The sequence below is a fragment of the Gallus gallus genome, chromosome 15 (assembly GCF_016699485.2).
Source record: "Gallus gallus isolate bGalGal1 chromosome 15, bGalGal1.mat.broiler.GRCg7b, whole genome shotgun sequence".
NCBI classification, from domain to species: Eukaryota; Metazoa; Chordata; class Aves; order Galliformes; family Phasianidae; genus Gallus; species Gallus gallus.
In genome coordinates, this window is record NC_052546.1 from 1,672,071 (window position 1) to 1,689,668 (window position 17,598).

The following is a 17,598-nucleotide window of genomic DNA, read 5'->3' on the forward strand; positions in this document are numbered from 1 at the left end:
GTTTGGAGCGCCCCATCGCACTTCAATCTGTGCATGCTTCCATTTGAGACCGACCACGTTCCGTGTCCCACGTGCCATGCCCAACGCTGGGGCAGGGAAGGCACTGCTCCTAACCTGATGGCAGTGGGCATGGAACAGCACGTGGGCTGCTCCCCTTACCCAGCTGCCAGCGACTCACCCTTGTGAGCAGTGTTTCTGCCGTGGCAGTGCCAACGCCTGCGAGCCTCGCTCCTTTGTATAACATAACAAACAGCATCAGTATACCAGACAATTTTCTTCATCTTTCTCAATTTTCTCCGATTTCAAAACTGTAGTGGAAATTGACTGTGGAGCAAAACCCTCTCCCGCTTTTGCGAAGGCAGGGAGCGAGGTGTGGTGCTGGTGGCACGCTGCTAATAACGTGGGAAATGACGCCGGCAGCAACACGTGGGAAGATGGCAGGAAAATCCCAGCAGAGCACAGTGCCCCAACCCTCCAGCACAAGCAAGCATGGCCGTCAGCACAGCGCTGCCTGCACAGCACTGCCAGCACAATGCCACCAGCATAGCACTGCCAGCACAGCGCTGCCTGCACAGCACTGCCAACACAATGCCACCAGCACAGTACTGCCTGCAGCTGCAGCTCTGGCACGGCGCTGCTAAGGCACGGGCTGCACACTTCACTTCCTGGCATTCACTCCTCGGTGTCCTTAGCAGCCTCAAGAGAAGCAAACACGTTCTGCATGCCAAGCAAGTTGGCTGGTCTCAGCCATGGCCTCGGTCAAACACAAGGAGCTGCTTGACAAGAGAGAATTGCAACTGAGGACATTAAAGAACATCAGCAGAAGTCATGGCTCGCAAGGTGAGTGCCGTACCTGGAGCCCGACGGCCTTTGGGAACCACCTCCAGTGTTAATCTTGGCAGTTCTATGGCACCAACACTCCTTCTGCTTCATGTATCTCTGCCTTATTTACTTTGCAACTGCAGAAAAGGGCCGATTTAAAGAGGGAAGTGATGGGTGTGTAAGACTCAGCTCATATGGATAACTCTGGAAAAAGAGATTTTCTTCCATGAGCCTACTTTCGGGTTTGCTGCTATCAGTGGAGGATTACCAGCTAACATGGCATCTCTGCTGACATTCATTTCCTCCCCATGGCTAAGACAGCTTAACTGCTTTATACGGCAGAATATGCAATGGTTAACCAGATACGTTCATAAAGAAACGTATCTCCTACTTAACTCATTTATAATTCTGCTTTTAGTATCAAACTGGAATCCACAGACAAAGAAATAAGCACCCAAAACCCTCGTGCCTCTAAAATATGCTTACAGCGAAAGCCTGACTTATGGCGAGATAAATAAACCAACGGAAGAAGTCACTTGGCTGGTCCTGCAAATGCACAGCATCCATTCAAAATCTTGCATATGTTTTCTTCCTCAGCAAATACACATTACAAGGATTAAACAGAAAGGGAACCTTACAGCTTTAGCCGCACTTTGTGTCTCAATACCAAGTGCAGCGCTATCTCTGCCGCAAGGATTACCAAGGCTACACCCCCATGCAGCTGTCAGTCCCTGCAGGCTGTAATTCAGCTATCCTTCTCTCACTCTATCCATCACATTTACACAAATCCCCAAGGTGGACTGCCTTCTAAATGTCTTTACCTTGTGCATTATCCTGGGGCTTAACAATCCAATATTGGTGCAGCCAAGGATAATTACTCTCCATTGATGATAAAACACCCGGAATCCTGTCAGGCATGGCAATTTGCATCTTACAGTGCTGAGGATCAATAGATACAACAAAGGAGTGAAACCTGATTAGATACCGTGGCCTCTCCCCGGGAAGGGGAGGGCTGATTGTTTTGCAGGGTTGAAGTCCTGGTTAAAAGGGAAATGGAGGTTTCCCATTACAGCGCAGTCCCCAGACCTGCTGTTTGCCTGCAAACTGCTGCGGGGAGTTCAAGGCTGCAGGGGAAGGTAGGTGAGCAAACTGCCACGTCTCAGCTCCCAGTGAAGGAATGACTTGTGCTTGCAGCAACGCAGAACACAGCAGACACGGCTTGTCGGGAACTCCAGAGGATCTGCTTTCTCCCCATTTTTACAGATGGGCAGATTTATGGTATAAAGAGGTCTAGTAACAAGTCTGCAGCCACACGTCGCCTCAGTAGCTCTCCTGGAAGCTGCCTAATGGCTCACTGAGTCTGTTCCTGAAGCGTCCTCTAGGAACAGAGAGCTCCTGCCCTGCTAGCAAGGCTGCCAAAATGTCTTACGTATCTGAAATAAGGACTGGAGGATATTTCAACCACAACCAACCAGGTAAGCAGATGTATGAAGGCGGAGGTGGAATAGCAAATTACCCCAACTCAATCAGCAGTCTGCTAGCACTAATCTAACACTGAATCTGAAGGAAGATAAGGAGAGTGGTGGGTGAACTTGAGTTCCCACATTTAATCTGGAGAGACACCACACACTTCTGCCTCTCCTGGTCCTTCCTTGGGGGTCGGTACACATCGATGGACAGAGCGGTACATGGTTCTCATCGGGCACAGCTGTGCCCATCCCCACAGCGCTCCCAGGCGAGGGGAACCAGAGCTCAGCCCTGGGCTGCTGACCAGGGCCCCCCGGCGGGGATGTAGCTGCCACATCTGGCTTTTTTGTGGGTTGCTGGTGGCACAGTTACACTGAGCAGGGATTACATCTCTCTGTGCTTTTGCCAGGCTGAAAGAAACGCAGACTGTTCTGTTCTTCTGCGGAAACTCGCTAGCGGGGGAAAAGCTGAAACTGGGGGATTCCAAACCACGTGAAGAACAACTTCTTAAAAAAAAGCTTTGAAATATGAATGATACAGAAAATAAAACAGCATCGAGAGAAGAGTTGGGCACACACTTTCAGACTGTGTGCTCCAAACGTGATGAAGAGGGGCTCAAAGCACAACAGGAGGAAACCAGAGGAAAAGAGAAAAACTCTTTGGAAACCAGCTGGGAATGGTCTGTTCTTATCAAAACACATTGCTGACACAGAGCTGTCATGGAGCCAACATCTGCTCCCAACTCACGAGGCAGCGCGAGGCGTGCTGAGCAGCTCCGCACACTCAGACACAGGAGCCCATTGCTGGCTTGGCATGTTGGACGTCGATGAGGAGAGCTTCTGAAAGCACCAGTGAGCTCAAAGGGAAGGAAACTTGCTCCTTTGATGGAGAATGTTATTTTGACCTACTCACAGATTTTCTCCACACAGAGGAGTATCTTCCATTGGGAGGCAATTGAAAAAATGCCTGATCCTGGCCCCGTAACACATATGGTAGTGTCTACTAAAGCCAACAGGGGGGTTGCATATGGCAAGCCTGAAAAACTCAAGCTCGTTAACATTACAGCATAGTATTATCACTATTTTGTGATCATAAGGATCTGTCTCTTTCATCCTGATGATTTATTCAGTTGTCCCATCTCAACTCCTAGGAGTAAATTTAATGTTAGTGGGAAGTACCAACCTCAGGAAAACCTTTGTCTCCCTCACTGTGCAATAGGAGGGATGCACTCCTGCTCACCCGCTCCTCCTGAAAACCTGAAATCTGCCCAAGACCTTTAATTCTAAAGGCTTTCACTGCCTTTTCCTGCTTCAATCTCCAGCATTTTCAGGGTACCAGAAAACAGTGAACAGGCTGAGACACAACCGCTATGGAACAGATTTGCTATCTGCAACTCTCCCACCTAGGGCAAGACATCAAACAGCTGTTTAAATTGCTCTAATCCAGACTCAAACAAATGGAAAAGCCTGGTGTCAGTTTAGTAACGGTGCCACGCAAACAGGAGGATGGATTTCTCCCTAAATAAGCTGATGGGTGTCTCCCCATCACTGCAACGTGCCCCATTGTGCCGCAGTCCCTGACCCCACAGCAAGCAGAGAGCAACCAGAGCAATCCTCCCAGTTCTGGAAGTGCCCGTGCCCCTGCAGCACTGCTCCTGCACAGGAGGAGCCCAGCGCTCACCAGGAAGAAAGGCCCACTACTGTGGCTTCTCATCAGTCAGTGCAAAGTGAACTGTAACTCCGCACTGGGTTCTCCGCTCTCCACTCAGACGTGGCAGATTTTGAGCTTGCCGCTCTATTTCCGAAATGGGAAGTGGGAAGGAAGCTGCTGAGTCAGGGGCCAAGATGGCCAGCGCTCCTCCCAGGGGAACGCCACTCATCCCCTGCGCTGCACCTGCGTGCCATTGATTCCTCGGGATTCCCGTGCTTGTACAGTCTCAGGCTGTCAGGGCCACATCGATCTGTTTGGCAGCGGAGAACAGAATGGATATAATGGAGGCGATCTGTAAGGTGCTGGTTGCTATGGGTGGGTGAAGATAATAGTGCGTGAAATAAGCAGCCCTCGGAACTTGAACTGGAGAGCTCAGCCCCCCACCCCTGCCCTCGGAAGAGAGGACGGTAAAGCTGCCGTGTGCAGCTAACGCAGGTGAGCAGAAAGATAATGAATTCACAGGGTGTAATAAACCTGATGGAAACTGCCTTAAAATAGACGTGTGGTAATAACGAGTCCTCTTGCAACATGGCGTGCTGAAGGATGCTGTCCTCATCAAACTGACATTATGTACGGCGGAGGAAAACAGAAGGAGAACATAAATGTAGATACCTCGTAAACACCCACAACTAAGTCCCAAACAAGAGCATCCTATTAAAGACAATGATGCCGAACCCTTGAAAACAAATGTAAATTAGCACAACTGCCGGTCACGGTTTGCCAGGCAAGCTTCTGGTCATTGTTAAGCTCTCCACGCAGCTGGATAGCAGAGGGAAAGGGTCAGGATAGAGACCGATTTCCCTATCATTTCAGCACATCACTCTCCATGGAAGCACCCTGCTGACCGGCCTTCTCCCAGAACCTCGCAGCGATTAGCACCATGCTGTTTCTTACTGTGAATTTGAACAAGAGTAGCACAAAGCTATCAGCAGGGACTTCAGTGATCAGAAACTGCTCAGCCAATTTCCCCTATCATTTTTCTCTTGTCAAACAAATGCCTATTGTCACAGGGCCTGCTCTTGTGGCATGGGGAGAGCTTCTGCAAATTGCCGAGACCCCTGCCTCGCGATTTTAAATCCCTAAAATGTTAGTTCTCACCTAAAGACTAGCAGATGAGCAAAGGACCGGGAGCCAGGATCCGTCGGCAGTAATCCTGGCTATTGATGTGCAGCACCAGTGCCCTGCGCTCCCTGCTCCCACCCCGCTCCTCCCTGCTTGCCACATAAGGATGGAAAATAGCAGCATCTCTCCTCCCACAGGGTGAAGGGAAGCTCAGATTTTTCAGGATGCAAAGTGCTAACTTGTTATTCAAGCTGCAGGTCTCAGTATTGAAATTAGAGGTAACAAAAGTAGGAAAACTGCTACTGCAGCCACCAAGAACAAGAGGCCGGCAATGGAGACTTCCCAGGTAAAACAAGGAGGGCCTCCATCTAGGTGCTTCATAGGAAGATTCCCCTTCACCTCTACAACACATACTGCACCACTGCTGGTGGGTTTTTTCTTTGAGCAGAAACCTGTTCTGCCTGCAGCCCGCTCTGCCCCACAACGGTAATGCCATGCATTGGTGTGATGCCATGGCTCAGCCACAGGGCTCTGCTGGAAGAGGAGAGAGGAGCAGCAGATGGGCCAGGAAGTGTATAGCCCTGATTTAATAACAAGTATATTTGATAATTAGCAGCAATAATATAGGTTCTACGTGAAAACGTGGAAAGATGAGTGTATTTGGGCAAAGATATATATATATATATATACATTCATATTTGAGCTTCTTCCAGCCTACAAATTTCTTTTCACCACCACACATATTGTGTGCAGCAGCCCCTGTAGGGGCCAGGGTATTGTGTAACAAGAATGGTCAAACACAATTTTACCGTGTCTAGCAAGGCAGAGTGCAATACTTATATATATCAGAACAAGCAATGTGCCCAAGTGCCTGATGATAAGGAAGAAATGTGTCCTCGATCAAGAAAAACCAGTTTAATGCGCACACTGGGAGCAGAGCATTACACAGATAGCGCTTTCTCCCGGCCATGTGAATTTAAGGAACCCCTGCTGGTAACTGAGATTCTTCGCAGACAATCAGACCAGAAACGAAACGTTGTAAATTCCTGAGGTACCGTCTGACGTGAGATACATCCTCACATTCTGCACAAAACCAAGAAGGGAAAGATACCATGTAAGCATCTCAGCTCCCGTACAACAAATGCCATTTCAAGCATCATTTATTATGCTGCCTTTCACAGACTTTTACAGTCCTCAATATGGTTAGCAATTCCAGCTGACTCGTAAAGCGGTTTTAAAATTCATCACTGAAAAGAATGTTTATCTCCGTGTTTTCTCCAGTTTGGGAGTAAAATTAGAGTCTTAAAACCTGGGGATGGTGTGTCTTTAATTTTGTTTAGAACAGAAAATAACTGCGATATGAAAGGTTTAATGAGGTTAGAAATCTAAAAGGAAATGGAGTGGGAATAGATTATCAAGAGAAATAAAGCCAACCGCTGGAGAGTACACTAATATTAAATATTAGGTTTCTAAACCAAATATATATAATCCATTTAGGGACTTAATGGTGGTTCTCAGAAGCGCATTTATCTACAGCTTATGGTTCAACAACCAATATTATAACTCCATTTGTCATTGTTAGGTGAGGGGAATGGGAGTCGGGGAGGCGAGGGTCAGCGGGAGCGGAGGAGCCCAGCGCAGAGCGGCCACCGCGCGGCACAGACGGCGCTCGGGGGGGACGCGCTCACTGCCCACCTCTGCCACTGCACCCAGGTCTGCTGGCGGCCTGGGAGCACCTCCTTACACTCCTGGTTTCCTCACGAAGAACTAAGGCAAAGCATTCAAGCAACGACTGCCCTTAAATTAGGCTTTATACCCATTTTTCATTCAGCAAGATACTTAAACGTGCGCCTGACTAAATGCAGGATTATGCACTTGATTAAAATTAGCTACATGCTTAAACTACTTGATGAATTGGGTCATTAGATACCTAAGTCAATACGAGGTAAGGAGCTCTGAAAATCAAGACAAATTGAAAACGCAGAAATGGATGTTGGTGCTCAGCTTTGGGTGCCCACAAGAATACGTCTCCAGGCCCGGCGGTGGCTTCCCCTGATGTGTGGATACAAACACCCTTGGCCTGTCCTGCATGAAGCCCCTGCAGATGCAGGCACAACTTCTACTGGGACGAGAGAGGAGGCTGGGAGGCAAAATGTTTAAGAAACATCTGTGGAAAGATGCATGGGATTTTTTTTCCTGAAGGAGCCATAGTAGCAGCCTTTTCAGAAGGGCTGCGTGCTGAAATCTTGCCCTGTATGCTGGCCACACCACGGCATGTCCTTGCCCCCTCCAGCCCCTGCCTTGCTGCTGTCACACCAGAGGAGGAGCTAACTTTGTGCTTCGGATCACTGCGTTACGTTGGTTACCCTCAGTGCCAGCCCCCAAGTTCCTCATGGGCCATTCTTGGTCGACGGAAATCTCGAAACATCAGCGAGGACCGCAGCAAGCCAACCTGGTGCTGGTCTGCAGGGGCCAAAATAAAGCAAGTGCACTCTGCTCCCAGTAGCACTGCCACTCGCAGCACAAATGCCTTTTGCTGTCAATGAAATTTTGAGGAAAGTCGGGGCCTTCACATAGTGCCATATGTTGGTTATCACTCTGCTCCTAGACTGAGTATTAGTGGGTTTTTATTACTAACACCATCAATAACTGCAAACGGAATTAACTGCAGGAGCCACAAATCCATCCTGAGTGGTATGACCGAATTCTTTCACATAATTTGCCTGAGTGACAGAAAAATATGTTGCTAGCATAAAACAAGTCTGGAGACTAAACATGCTTCTAATTCTGCAAAAAATAACACAGAGTTTCTTCCTGACTTCAGTGAGCTCTGAGTCAAGACCTCAGCTCAGAGAAGTACTTCGTTCTGATGCTCCACTTGAACTGAAATCAGTTGTGCTGAACGAGACTTGTAAACTTTTTACGTCGAGCCCAAGGAAGCAGTTTTTCCACATGACATGTCATTAAATGGTGGAATTCACTACCACAGGATGTTGCGGAGGCCAGAAATATAAATGAGTTCAAAAAAGATTAGACAAATTCACGGGGGATAAGTCCACCAGCGGCAATTAAACACAATGGTCTGGATACGACCTCTGGCTCAGGAAGTTCCCAAGCTGGGGACGGCCAGACGTGGGCTGGATGAGGCTCTGCACACGCCTGCTCCGTGCAGTCCCTCCCAGGCAGGTCCCGCTGAGCGCTGCTGGTGCAGGCGTTTCGGGGCCAGGCAGGCCAACCCCAGCCCTACTTCCTACGGCCTTTGGGCCATTTGGATCCGAACACAGCTCTAAAATTTGTTGCGAAGCAGGGATTTGGGGATGTGTGGAACGCTGCTTTTTTCACATCTTGAGAAGTTTTCCGTGACCCTCAATAAGGAACAAGGCCTGAGCCATCACTTCGATGACAAACAGAACAACTCATGCTTCTTGCCACCCCCATTTAAAAAAGAGCTCCAAACGAGATATTAAGATGCAACAGAGTAAATTGTTTACTCCTACTGCTATAATGCAGCTGTACTACTACTGTTTTACTCTTTCAATCAAACTTTGATGAAACAGCTGAACACATTCAGCAGTTACTTAACTCATATTCCTCCAAGTCATTTAAACAAGGCTGTGTCCCAGCGCCTCGCCAAAGCACAATCACTGCCACTTTTATGCAGGAGGGGTTTGCCTCAGTAGAGTACAGAGACATCACAACTCTGGACTCCAGAGCTCCTTCCCAGGCTTATTTACAGTGCAATTCTTAAGTCTGATGATGGTTGGTGCTTTTCCTGGAGCCCATCTCTAAGGGTAATTCCGTGAGAATCTTTTTGTTTGATGAAACAGAAAATGATAAATTTCTAGCACTGCGAAGCTTAAAAAAGTGATCTAAATGCATTCTCTCATCCCCCAAAGGCTGCGGTAAGGCAGACAGAAAGACCTCATGTAAAAACTACACCTCCTCCTCCCCCTGCGAAAACAAAACGCTTTCTGGGACCCATGCAACTCAGTGATGTGGGTCAAACCTACTCAGTAGCCACAACCAAGGCCCAGACCACGAGCACCCAGATCTAACTTGAATTTCATACTCTCTGAGCCCCAAAATAGCACTGCATCAAGTTCTGTGGCTTAATACCTCCATTACAGAGCATGACGGAGATTTGGAATTAATCTATATGAGTGTTCACAGGATATAATGAAAACATCAAAACCAAAATTCCTTGTTTAGCTGTCCTGGAGACGTCTCATTAATCAGCCAGCCTAAATTCCCAATAACATCCTGTCTAGATGTAAATTTCCACTGGTTTAAAAAAAAAATAATTGATCACTGAGGGCAAACTTCAGTCGTTCCAAATTCAGTTCCAGATCCAGATAAATCTATACAATCCTGGTTTAAAAAGAAGGAAGAATGTCCATGCCAGGCTCTGCCTACATTCAGTGACTTGAGTCAATCCCTAACGTGCCAGCTAGTACAACTGTGCACACAAACAATGCCGAGGTCAGAAGTTTTTACCTCTTAATACTTTTGAAAGCAATTCTTAGAAAATACACTTTGTACCTTCTGCATTACCTTGTGCTGTGCAAAGAACTTCCAAATGTTTTCTAAATTCCGTATGTATATATCACCAAGATTCACAGAACAAACCAACCCCCTGACTTCCCCACCCGGCCTCCACATCACTCCACACTCAAGTCCATGAGACTCTTTTTTAACCTTTTAAAGCTACCACCTATAGGCAGCAAACACTTCTGTTTCCATTAGTGGCAAATGAGCAGGGCCTGAGCTTTGATGCCATTTTGAATGCAGTCATCGTGATGAATGCCAACGCAGCATTAAGTTCCACACCATTGGCACGTTTTTTAAGTAGATCCAAGTTATTTTTCAGTGTTTTATTCCATTTATTGCATCAGACTTCGTTGTTTTCAGGTCAGATACCAGCACAGCCATTCGGGAATTGAACACGTCCTTAATTTCAATCACAGCTATGGTAATGTGCTGCAGTTCCAGCCATTTCTGGTTCTGTTGTCTTTCCATAATATGTTTTTTGTCTTTAAGTCCCATGAAAATTCCCTGAGTGACAGCAACAACACTTACACTCGCGCCCATCAGTTGCAACATACTGATAAACTATGACAAGTTACCCACACCGAGCTCCCAAGTACCCAAAATGAGTGCAGTGAACCCAGAAAGGTTGAAGCGGTGATGGCGCCCCCCACGTCCCCACTTTGTTTCCCATCCCCTGGCAGCATACTTTTCTCCTGTTTATTGAGAGGCAATGGGAAGGCAGGAAGAGGGCTCTTTGGTGACTTAAGAAAGGTTTTGTTTCCAACTTACGACAGCTTCTGTCAAGGCCAAAACATAGAAGGAGCGGATCCTGCTGCGGTGAAGTAAAGCCAAAGAGATACGTTGGGGTCACCAGCTCTGTGACACAGGCAGCAGCTGGCCAAAGCATCCAGCAGCAATCTGGATGCCAGCCCCAGGAAGCACTGGTATGTGGGGCTGCAACGGCCGGAGAAAACAACGCTATTCTGGATTTTACTTTTTTTGTATCTTAAAAAAGTCCTTTTTCGTCAAGATGAAGAAAGTGGCACATCCACAAACGGCAGTGGAGACCGGCCGGCGCAGGCAGTGATCGATGAGCACTTTTGCTCGCTCTCGGATGCACAGGAGAGAATAGTTTTTTATGTTAGGAGTTCATTACTGCTTCAGCCCTCCTACCGCACCGCTTCCTCTGAAATCAGAGGCAAGATTAAATCTGCTGTAGCGCGGCGCTCCGTAATGGCTCTGACAGACGTTGTTTTTCCTCGGCCGCACATCTGGGAGTTCCCCAGCAGAGCACTTGAAACCGAGCAGGTCAGCTCCTTAGCTGAGGTTCGTGTCTAATCAGCCAGGAAGGCTGAGGCCCCGGGTCACACATGGAAATCACTAGAGCTATTTAAGTCGCCAGAGGTTATTAATAAATCTCCCACTATTTCCTTAAGTAAATAATTGGAGGCCCATCTTTCAAACAAGTTATGTCTGGCCATGTTATGGTACCAATTTTATCCTTCCTTTTTTCCCCTCACCAAGCAGGAAGAACAAATCTCTGGTGACAACAATGGCAAAACTGTGAATTATAAACATCCATGTGTCTCTCATTTGAATGCCTCCTCGAGTTTCCTTGACAGCTGGGGGAGAGAGAGGCTCCCAGGCCTTCCAGCAGAGCCCGAGCCACCGACACGGCTCTCGCACCGACGCAGCCTTTGTGGGAACGCTGCTCTGCCGGCTCCGCTGACCTGTGTGAGGTGGTGGCAGGCAGCAGGGCTGCCAGGAGGAGAAGCACAGAGGCCAGGCCATGAGGCATGGCCGGAGGGGAGGCTGGGGGAGTGCAGGGGGTGGGACAAGGCCTGCTCCGTCAGGAGGCTGTGCACGGCGTGGGGCTGAGCTGAGCGCATTCAGGCCTGGCATGAGGGGAAAGCCAGGGAAGCACCAAGCATCCCTGCAGCTCACATCCCTCCTGCTCTCCCTGCTCATCCACTGTGCATCCTCCCACTGCCAGGGCCCTCCCACCACTGTGCTGAATTACGAGGTGCCGCTGCTTGGACTTTGTTCGAGGTGATGCAGAGTCTCTGGCATCAGGAACACAGAACGCTTGCTTGGAATGGAGCAAAAAGTCTGCACACAAACATCTTTCTGGTGCTCAGAGGTGTGCACTCAGGCTGCAGGCACCCAGGAGGATGGGCAGACCCCCCAGCCCCAGCAATGCAGCTTTGCCCTGACAGGCACAGTGAGCTGCTGCTGGGAGGTGCAGGCAGGACGACGTGGGCACCGGGGGAGCTGCTGCCAATCGTTCTGGCAGAAAAGAAGCTGCTACAGATGGCAGCTGCCAGCAGGGAACGAACAGCAAAAACAGAGGAATCCGCGACAGAAATTATGGAGAGAGAGAGAGAAAAAAGCACTTCCTATGTTCTCGTTTCATCTTTTCAGTTAAAGGAAAACCTGTTATCAAGTGACCAAAGGAACAGCTCTGCTAAAGCTGATGGTGAACACCCCTGTGGTGCCATCAGAGCCGGGGAGTTCCTTCAATTAAAAATTACTGCATGGCATGCTGAGACATGGCACAGCGCACCACATGCACTGCAGTTAGTGGAAATCTGGGTGCACTAAAAGAGTGACACCATTTCTGTATCTGCGTGTTTCTGTGGTTGGACACACGAGGAAACAGAATCTGTGCAGGGTGCGCATCTCTCCTTCCCGCGTGGCTGAGGGTGCTGGGAGCTGTGAGCCGACCCACTGCCAACGGGAGCACGGTGCGAGTGGGAAGGAAAGGAAAAAAACACAGCAAGCAGGAACGCTTAAAATGAGTTACTGTGTCTGGTCACTCAATCCTTTAAGCCTTGCCAACACTTTCCTGTGATTAGTTAGTAAATCTGACAAGGCCTGCGTTTGTTCACAGCTTATTGACAGAACTGTATTGATAAAGCAATATCCAAGCCTGGGGAAAGAAAGACCGCAATCTCATCTTACTTTCTCCGGTCTTTATTGCACAAAGGTGTTTTTTACTGGATGAATTCATTTTCTTGAAACTAAAGTTTGAATTTTCTGAGACTGCAGTCTGACATAATTGCTTAATAATTATTTATCGACTGGGTAGACATTACACGTGGGAGAGGAAAAACATGCCCCACGAATTTATTCGTGTGGACTCCTGACCTGAGGACGCGAGGACATTTGCTCAGAGATCACGAGAGACAGAACAATGGGGCGGTGGGACTGTCATTCTTGTGTCCCCCAGGGACAGCCCCTGCTTTTCTGCTCCCTCTGCCCCGCTCCTCCCCAGCTTCCTCCCAGAACCGCCGCCTCCCCTGGAGGCCTGTGTCACAGCCTGGAGGGCAGTGCGACGGGTCCCCTGGGGGGCCATTAGTGCCGCTCATAAATCAGCCAGATGGGGCTGGCTCGCACTGCAGCCACAGAGGGCTGGCTCCGCAGGGAACCAGGGCTCCCGAGCTGCACCCAGGGACCTGACCGCCACACGAGTGCACAGGATAAATATGCAAAGATTAGGGAAAAGTAGGAAGGGACAGGATTAAAAATAGAGATGATTTCACTTCAAAAACCCACATGCTGCTGAAGCCTAATGGCAGCATTTCACATCCAGCTGAATTTCACAAGCTTGACCAAGCTACAGCATCAATAACGAAGTCAAAGTGTGGGATTGCTCAGTACTGTCAAACCAAAATGAGGGGAAGGGGGTTCAGCAGCGGCCTATGGGTGCAGACACGGGTAGAGAGCACACAGCAGTGCAACAGCTCTGCTCTGTGCCGCTGGGGAAGGGCCGGCCGCTTCCTTCGTGTGCTCCCACCCCGCACTGCACGTTCTGAAGGATCTAACAACCGCCCCGACGCTGAAATAAATTGTTGAAGAAAATGATGTGCTGCTGTCTCAGTGACCGTTTTCTGTGTAGTGGGGAACGGCAGATATAAGCCAGTGAAGGAGTGGAACATCATCGCCGAAACAGGGAGTGATAAGGAAAATCCCTTTATCATTTCAGTTAAACCATCATCAGATATAAATGAATCACACCTCAAAAACCTATCCAGGCTTCCCCAGCGTTACAAATCCAGAGAGACCTGTGGGCTCTTCTGCCATTCCTATTGATTATGACTTGAAAAGCAAAGAAGTGCACCCTTCTAACAACTGAAGATCACTTGTTCTAAATGCAATAGTTGTCAAAAATGGAGAGAAAAATGGCGCACGTGTGCCATTAATGGCTATTTTCACTGCTGCAGGCACACATGCATTGTCTTCCAAAATTTATGAAGGAAAGAATTAGTGGGAGAAATTACAACTAACTGAGAAATTGGGAGTGCTGGGAAGAGGCTAATGAAGTATACACACTTCAAGGGGTGATGCATTTACTACTAATAATCTGTAACAACAGTCACTTTGTTATGCAACTTCTGAAAAAAAAAAAACCCAAGAAAAAAGAAAAAAAAAAAGTCTGCAAATGCTCTTGCTGTAGTGGAAAGACGTCTCAGGGGAGTGCTGCTCATCTTGGTGGGTTGACCACAGAACCCGGGCCCAGGAAATCCTGAGGTCGAGGCCTCACCCTCACAGGGCCACACGTCTCACGTGGCAGAGCGCAGTGCAGCAGCTCTTGCTTATTCCCCAGCGTTGTACTGATGAGGAAACCAGTAAGAACCTACAGATGCTAGAGGTCTTTTGGGAGGCTTAGCTGGGGCTGCAGGCTCACGGTTCTCATTCTGGCTGTAAACAAAGAGCCCGGCCCTCTGTGGTGAGGATCCGGGATGACTTATTGTTAGAGCTGGATGTTGGGAGTTATTGCTGCGGCAACACTTTGTTCTGCATCGAATGCCATTTCTTAGCATAATCGTCACAACCCCACTGCAATCAAGGATGGTGCTCCATTCAGGGGAGCTTTTAATAATTGTCAAATGACATTTTAGAATAATCTCCAGTCTAGTCTGCTGATTCACACACTGCTGGGTGGGACAGAAATGAAGAAAAACACAGCTGCTATATGAGGGGCACTACCAGCAGTGTGTGCCTTCTCCATCACAGCCACTTCTGGACAATGTAAAGCAGAACTCCCTCAGTCCCAGCTTGTCAAAATCCCTCCACATTTGGCACTGAGTTCTTTTCCTGAAGGAACTGAAGTAACTCACTATTATGGCACAAGACCCAATATTTTTGCTCGTTAGAAAATTCCAAGAATGTAGGCTCTTGGAAGTGGGAGGTTTGGTTTCATCAGAGACTGGCCATGACTCTGGACACAAATCTCTGATCACAACTTCCACAAAAAAAAAAAAAAAAAAAAAAAGGCAAAGCAATTTGGTGTCCCTGAATTTCTGGCTATACTTCTTGAAATCTCTCTGGCCCCATTTCCAGAGGAGATGAGCATTTGCAAGCTCTCTTACAGCCACAGCGGTACAGAATGCTCAACAGCTTTTGAACTCGGTGTTTCAGAGGACACTCCTCCACACTTAATCTCTGCACCTCACTTGTATCATTGCTTCTTGGCAATGCTCATACAGATAACACCAGAAATAAGAGATTTACTACTTTATTAATGCCTGTGGAATACTTTGCAACTGCAGAAGAAGTTCTGTGCTTTAAAAATCAGCTGCTGAATGGTGCCATGCTTGCACTGCTTCCAGCCGATACAAAACCATCCCTGCAGATGATGATCTGCTCCACAGGCAATCACAAATCCCTCTCTATAACCCGTGGCTATAAGTACAGTTTTGTGGAGAAACAACCAAGGTGGGATGTTCATTTGAAGTGCATGGATGATGGAAGCAAGGCAAGAAGAAAACAAGAACAGGATAGTCGAGGGTCAGGTGATTTGATTGGTATTTAGGCTCAGGCCACCCAATGCTGCCCTGCCTGCACAAGTAGACATTAACATGAGAAAAAATACAGTTTCTGTTATAAATTATCTCATAATGTCATAGTAAGTAAGAAATGGCCTTAAGTTTAAGTGAAAAACAGACTGCATGCAAAAGATCTGTCTTGTTGATCAAGACAACTATAGTGCTCTGGAAGAGTTACCTGGGGGGGTGAGGGAGGGAGAGGGCAGAAGAAAACTGTTACTTGCTACAATTAAGGCTGAAATGGTGGAAAAGTATGAGAAAATAGAGTGAAACAGACAATACTATCTTGTCAGCAGGTTGGATGAAGTGACCTAACACCTGTCCTCCAACTCCCATTTCTGTTAATACCCGCAGCTCTGACCTTACTGAACGCTGTGCTGAACCAGAAGCTTTTGCTGAAGACAGAGGCTCAGCTTCTGCTGACGAGAGAATGCCAGCTTCCTAAAAGAGAACACGCTGATCCAATGGCAGGATTTCTAACTGATAATGCTGTTCTGGTGTTTGGTCTTTCATTTTTATTTTGTTTTTAAATCCCTACCTTTTCCTGTATTGACGCAACAGTGCCATTCTGAAAGTGAAAGACTTCCATCCCCAGGTAGGCTGTATCTCCACACCAGACCAAACAGCCACGGGCGGTGCACACCCACTGCTGCAAAGCAGGTCTAAGCATGAAGTGTGCCAGGCCACTGCCACCAGAAGCAGCGCCACAGCTCTGCTCATAGCAATATTCACTAATCAGGAACATGGTGACTACTCAGAACGCCAGGAGGAGGAGAGCTGCAGAGGGGAGAAACGTGCCCCTTTTATTTCCCTAGTTCCGCTGAAGCCATGCCATATCTATGCAGAGCACGTCTTCCTACCGCACGTGCTGATCTAGAACTAAGCAGGAGATGGATGCCAAGGAGAGCCGTTTTCATCATCCCTGGAGAGATTTGTAAAACAAGAGAGAGGGTTTTTCATTCCCCTCGCTCTGAAAGAGGCATTGGCCCCTTTCCACTTCCAATTTCACCATGGCTGCACACGACTAAACATCCATTCTGACACTAATGCGGAGCGGTGCTCTCTGCTAGGCTGGGTCAGCCAGCTCTCCTGCCTGACTGGCCAAGTGATTGTAAAATCATTAATGGTGTATTTTACACCCCATATTTCTTAAAAAACATAATTACCAGGGAAATTATTCTTCTTTTACTCCAGACTTTTTTTTATTATTATTTTTTTTCCAAAGACACATGTGCTCACTCTCTCGTAACAGTCAAAATGAGGTCAGAAACTTGAACATATGTGGCTGTGTGTGCTTTCTCCTCCAACCAGAAATGACAAAGCAGAGTTTGGCAAGGCAATAAAGGAATGGCCACAAATCAGCCAGGATTATCTGACTTCCTTTAAGAAAGCCATAAATTGTTTACAGCAGCATTGGTCTTTAATGGCAGAATGGGGGGCGATGGAGGGGAAAGCTTTAATCTAACAGTTTCAACACATTGCCAAAGTCCTTTCCTGCAGTTTACATTAAAAGAACCTCCAAAGCATCTAACATGTTGGCTGGGCTTTTTATTTTCAGGGAAGAGAACCTTCCCATGCTCCCTTCTCCTTCACTACAGAAATAGACCGGAGCGTAATGAGGTTAAGTTTTAAAGCATTTAAGCATTTGACAAAAATGCTTGCAAAGATTTTAGCACCAGAAAACCTCTAGAGAAACCGGACAGAGCCTGGGATAATACACAGCAGACTCCTCCAGCTTAATGCACTGGGAATTGGAAGTGCATTAGGATTTTGGCTGCAGCTGGGCTTTTTACGGCCACTGGATTCTCGGCACCACTGTCTCTAATAATACCCAGGTGAGGGACATGGCAGGCGGCACTGATTGCTACTCACTGTGCACTGCAAAACAGCTCCAAACAGGAAAAGGCAGCAGTTAAAAAAAACACCTCCAGAAACAGAGCCGAGCTGCACAACCCCTGCATGAATTTCCAACACGGAACGCTCCCTTCTCCTTCAGTGCAGCTCTACATTCAAAGCTGTTTGGCTTTATCCTTTTGTTCCTGCTTGTCCTAGAGGGCAACTGTGAAGTTTAGAATCATCACCGGAATTTGGACAACGGGTATTTGCAAAGTTTGAGGGTGCCCAAGTGAGGTTATGAGGTCTGTGCCTCCTGCATTTCTTTGTATATTTTGCCCTCTAGGAC

The 17,598-nt window shown here is 47.8% G+C and overlaps 1 protein-coding gene and 1 long non-coding RNA gene across 43 annotated transcripts in view; one reads left to right on the forward strand and one right to left on the reverse strand.

Moving 5' to 3' along the window:
* Positions 1 to 17,598, reverse strand: part of FBRSL1 (fibrosin like 1) — a 419,446-nt gene that overhangs the window by 97,000 nt on the left and 304,848 nt on the right. The gene's annotated exons all lie outside the window — the stretch shown is intronic.
* LOC121106880 lies at positions 1,848 to 6,369 on the forward strand. Its single transcript, XR_005840118.2, has 2 exons — positions 1,848 to 2,297; positions 2,699 to 6,369. It is a non-coding gene; the product is annotated as an uncharacterized LOC121106880 (long non-coding RNA).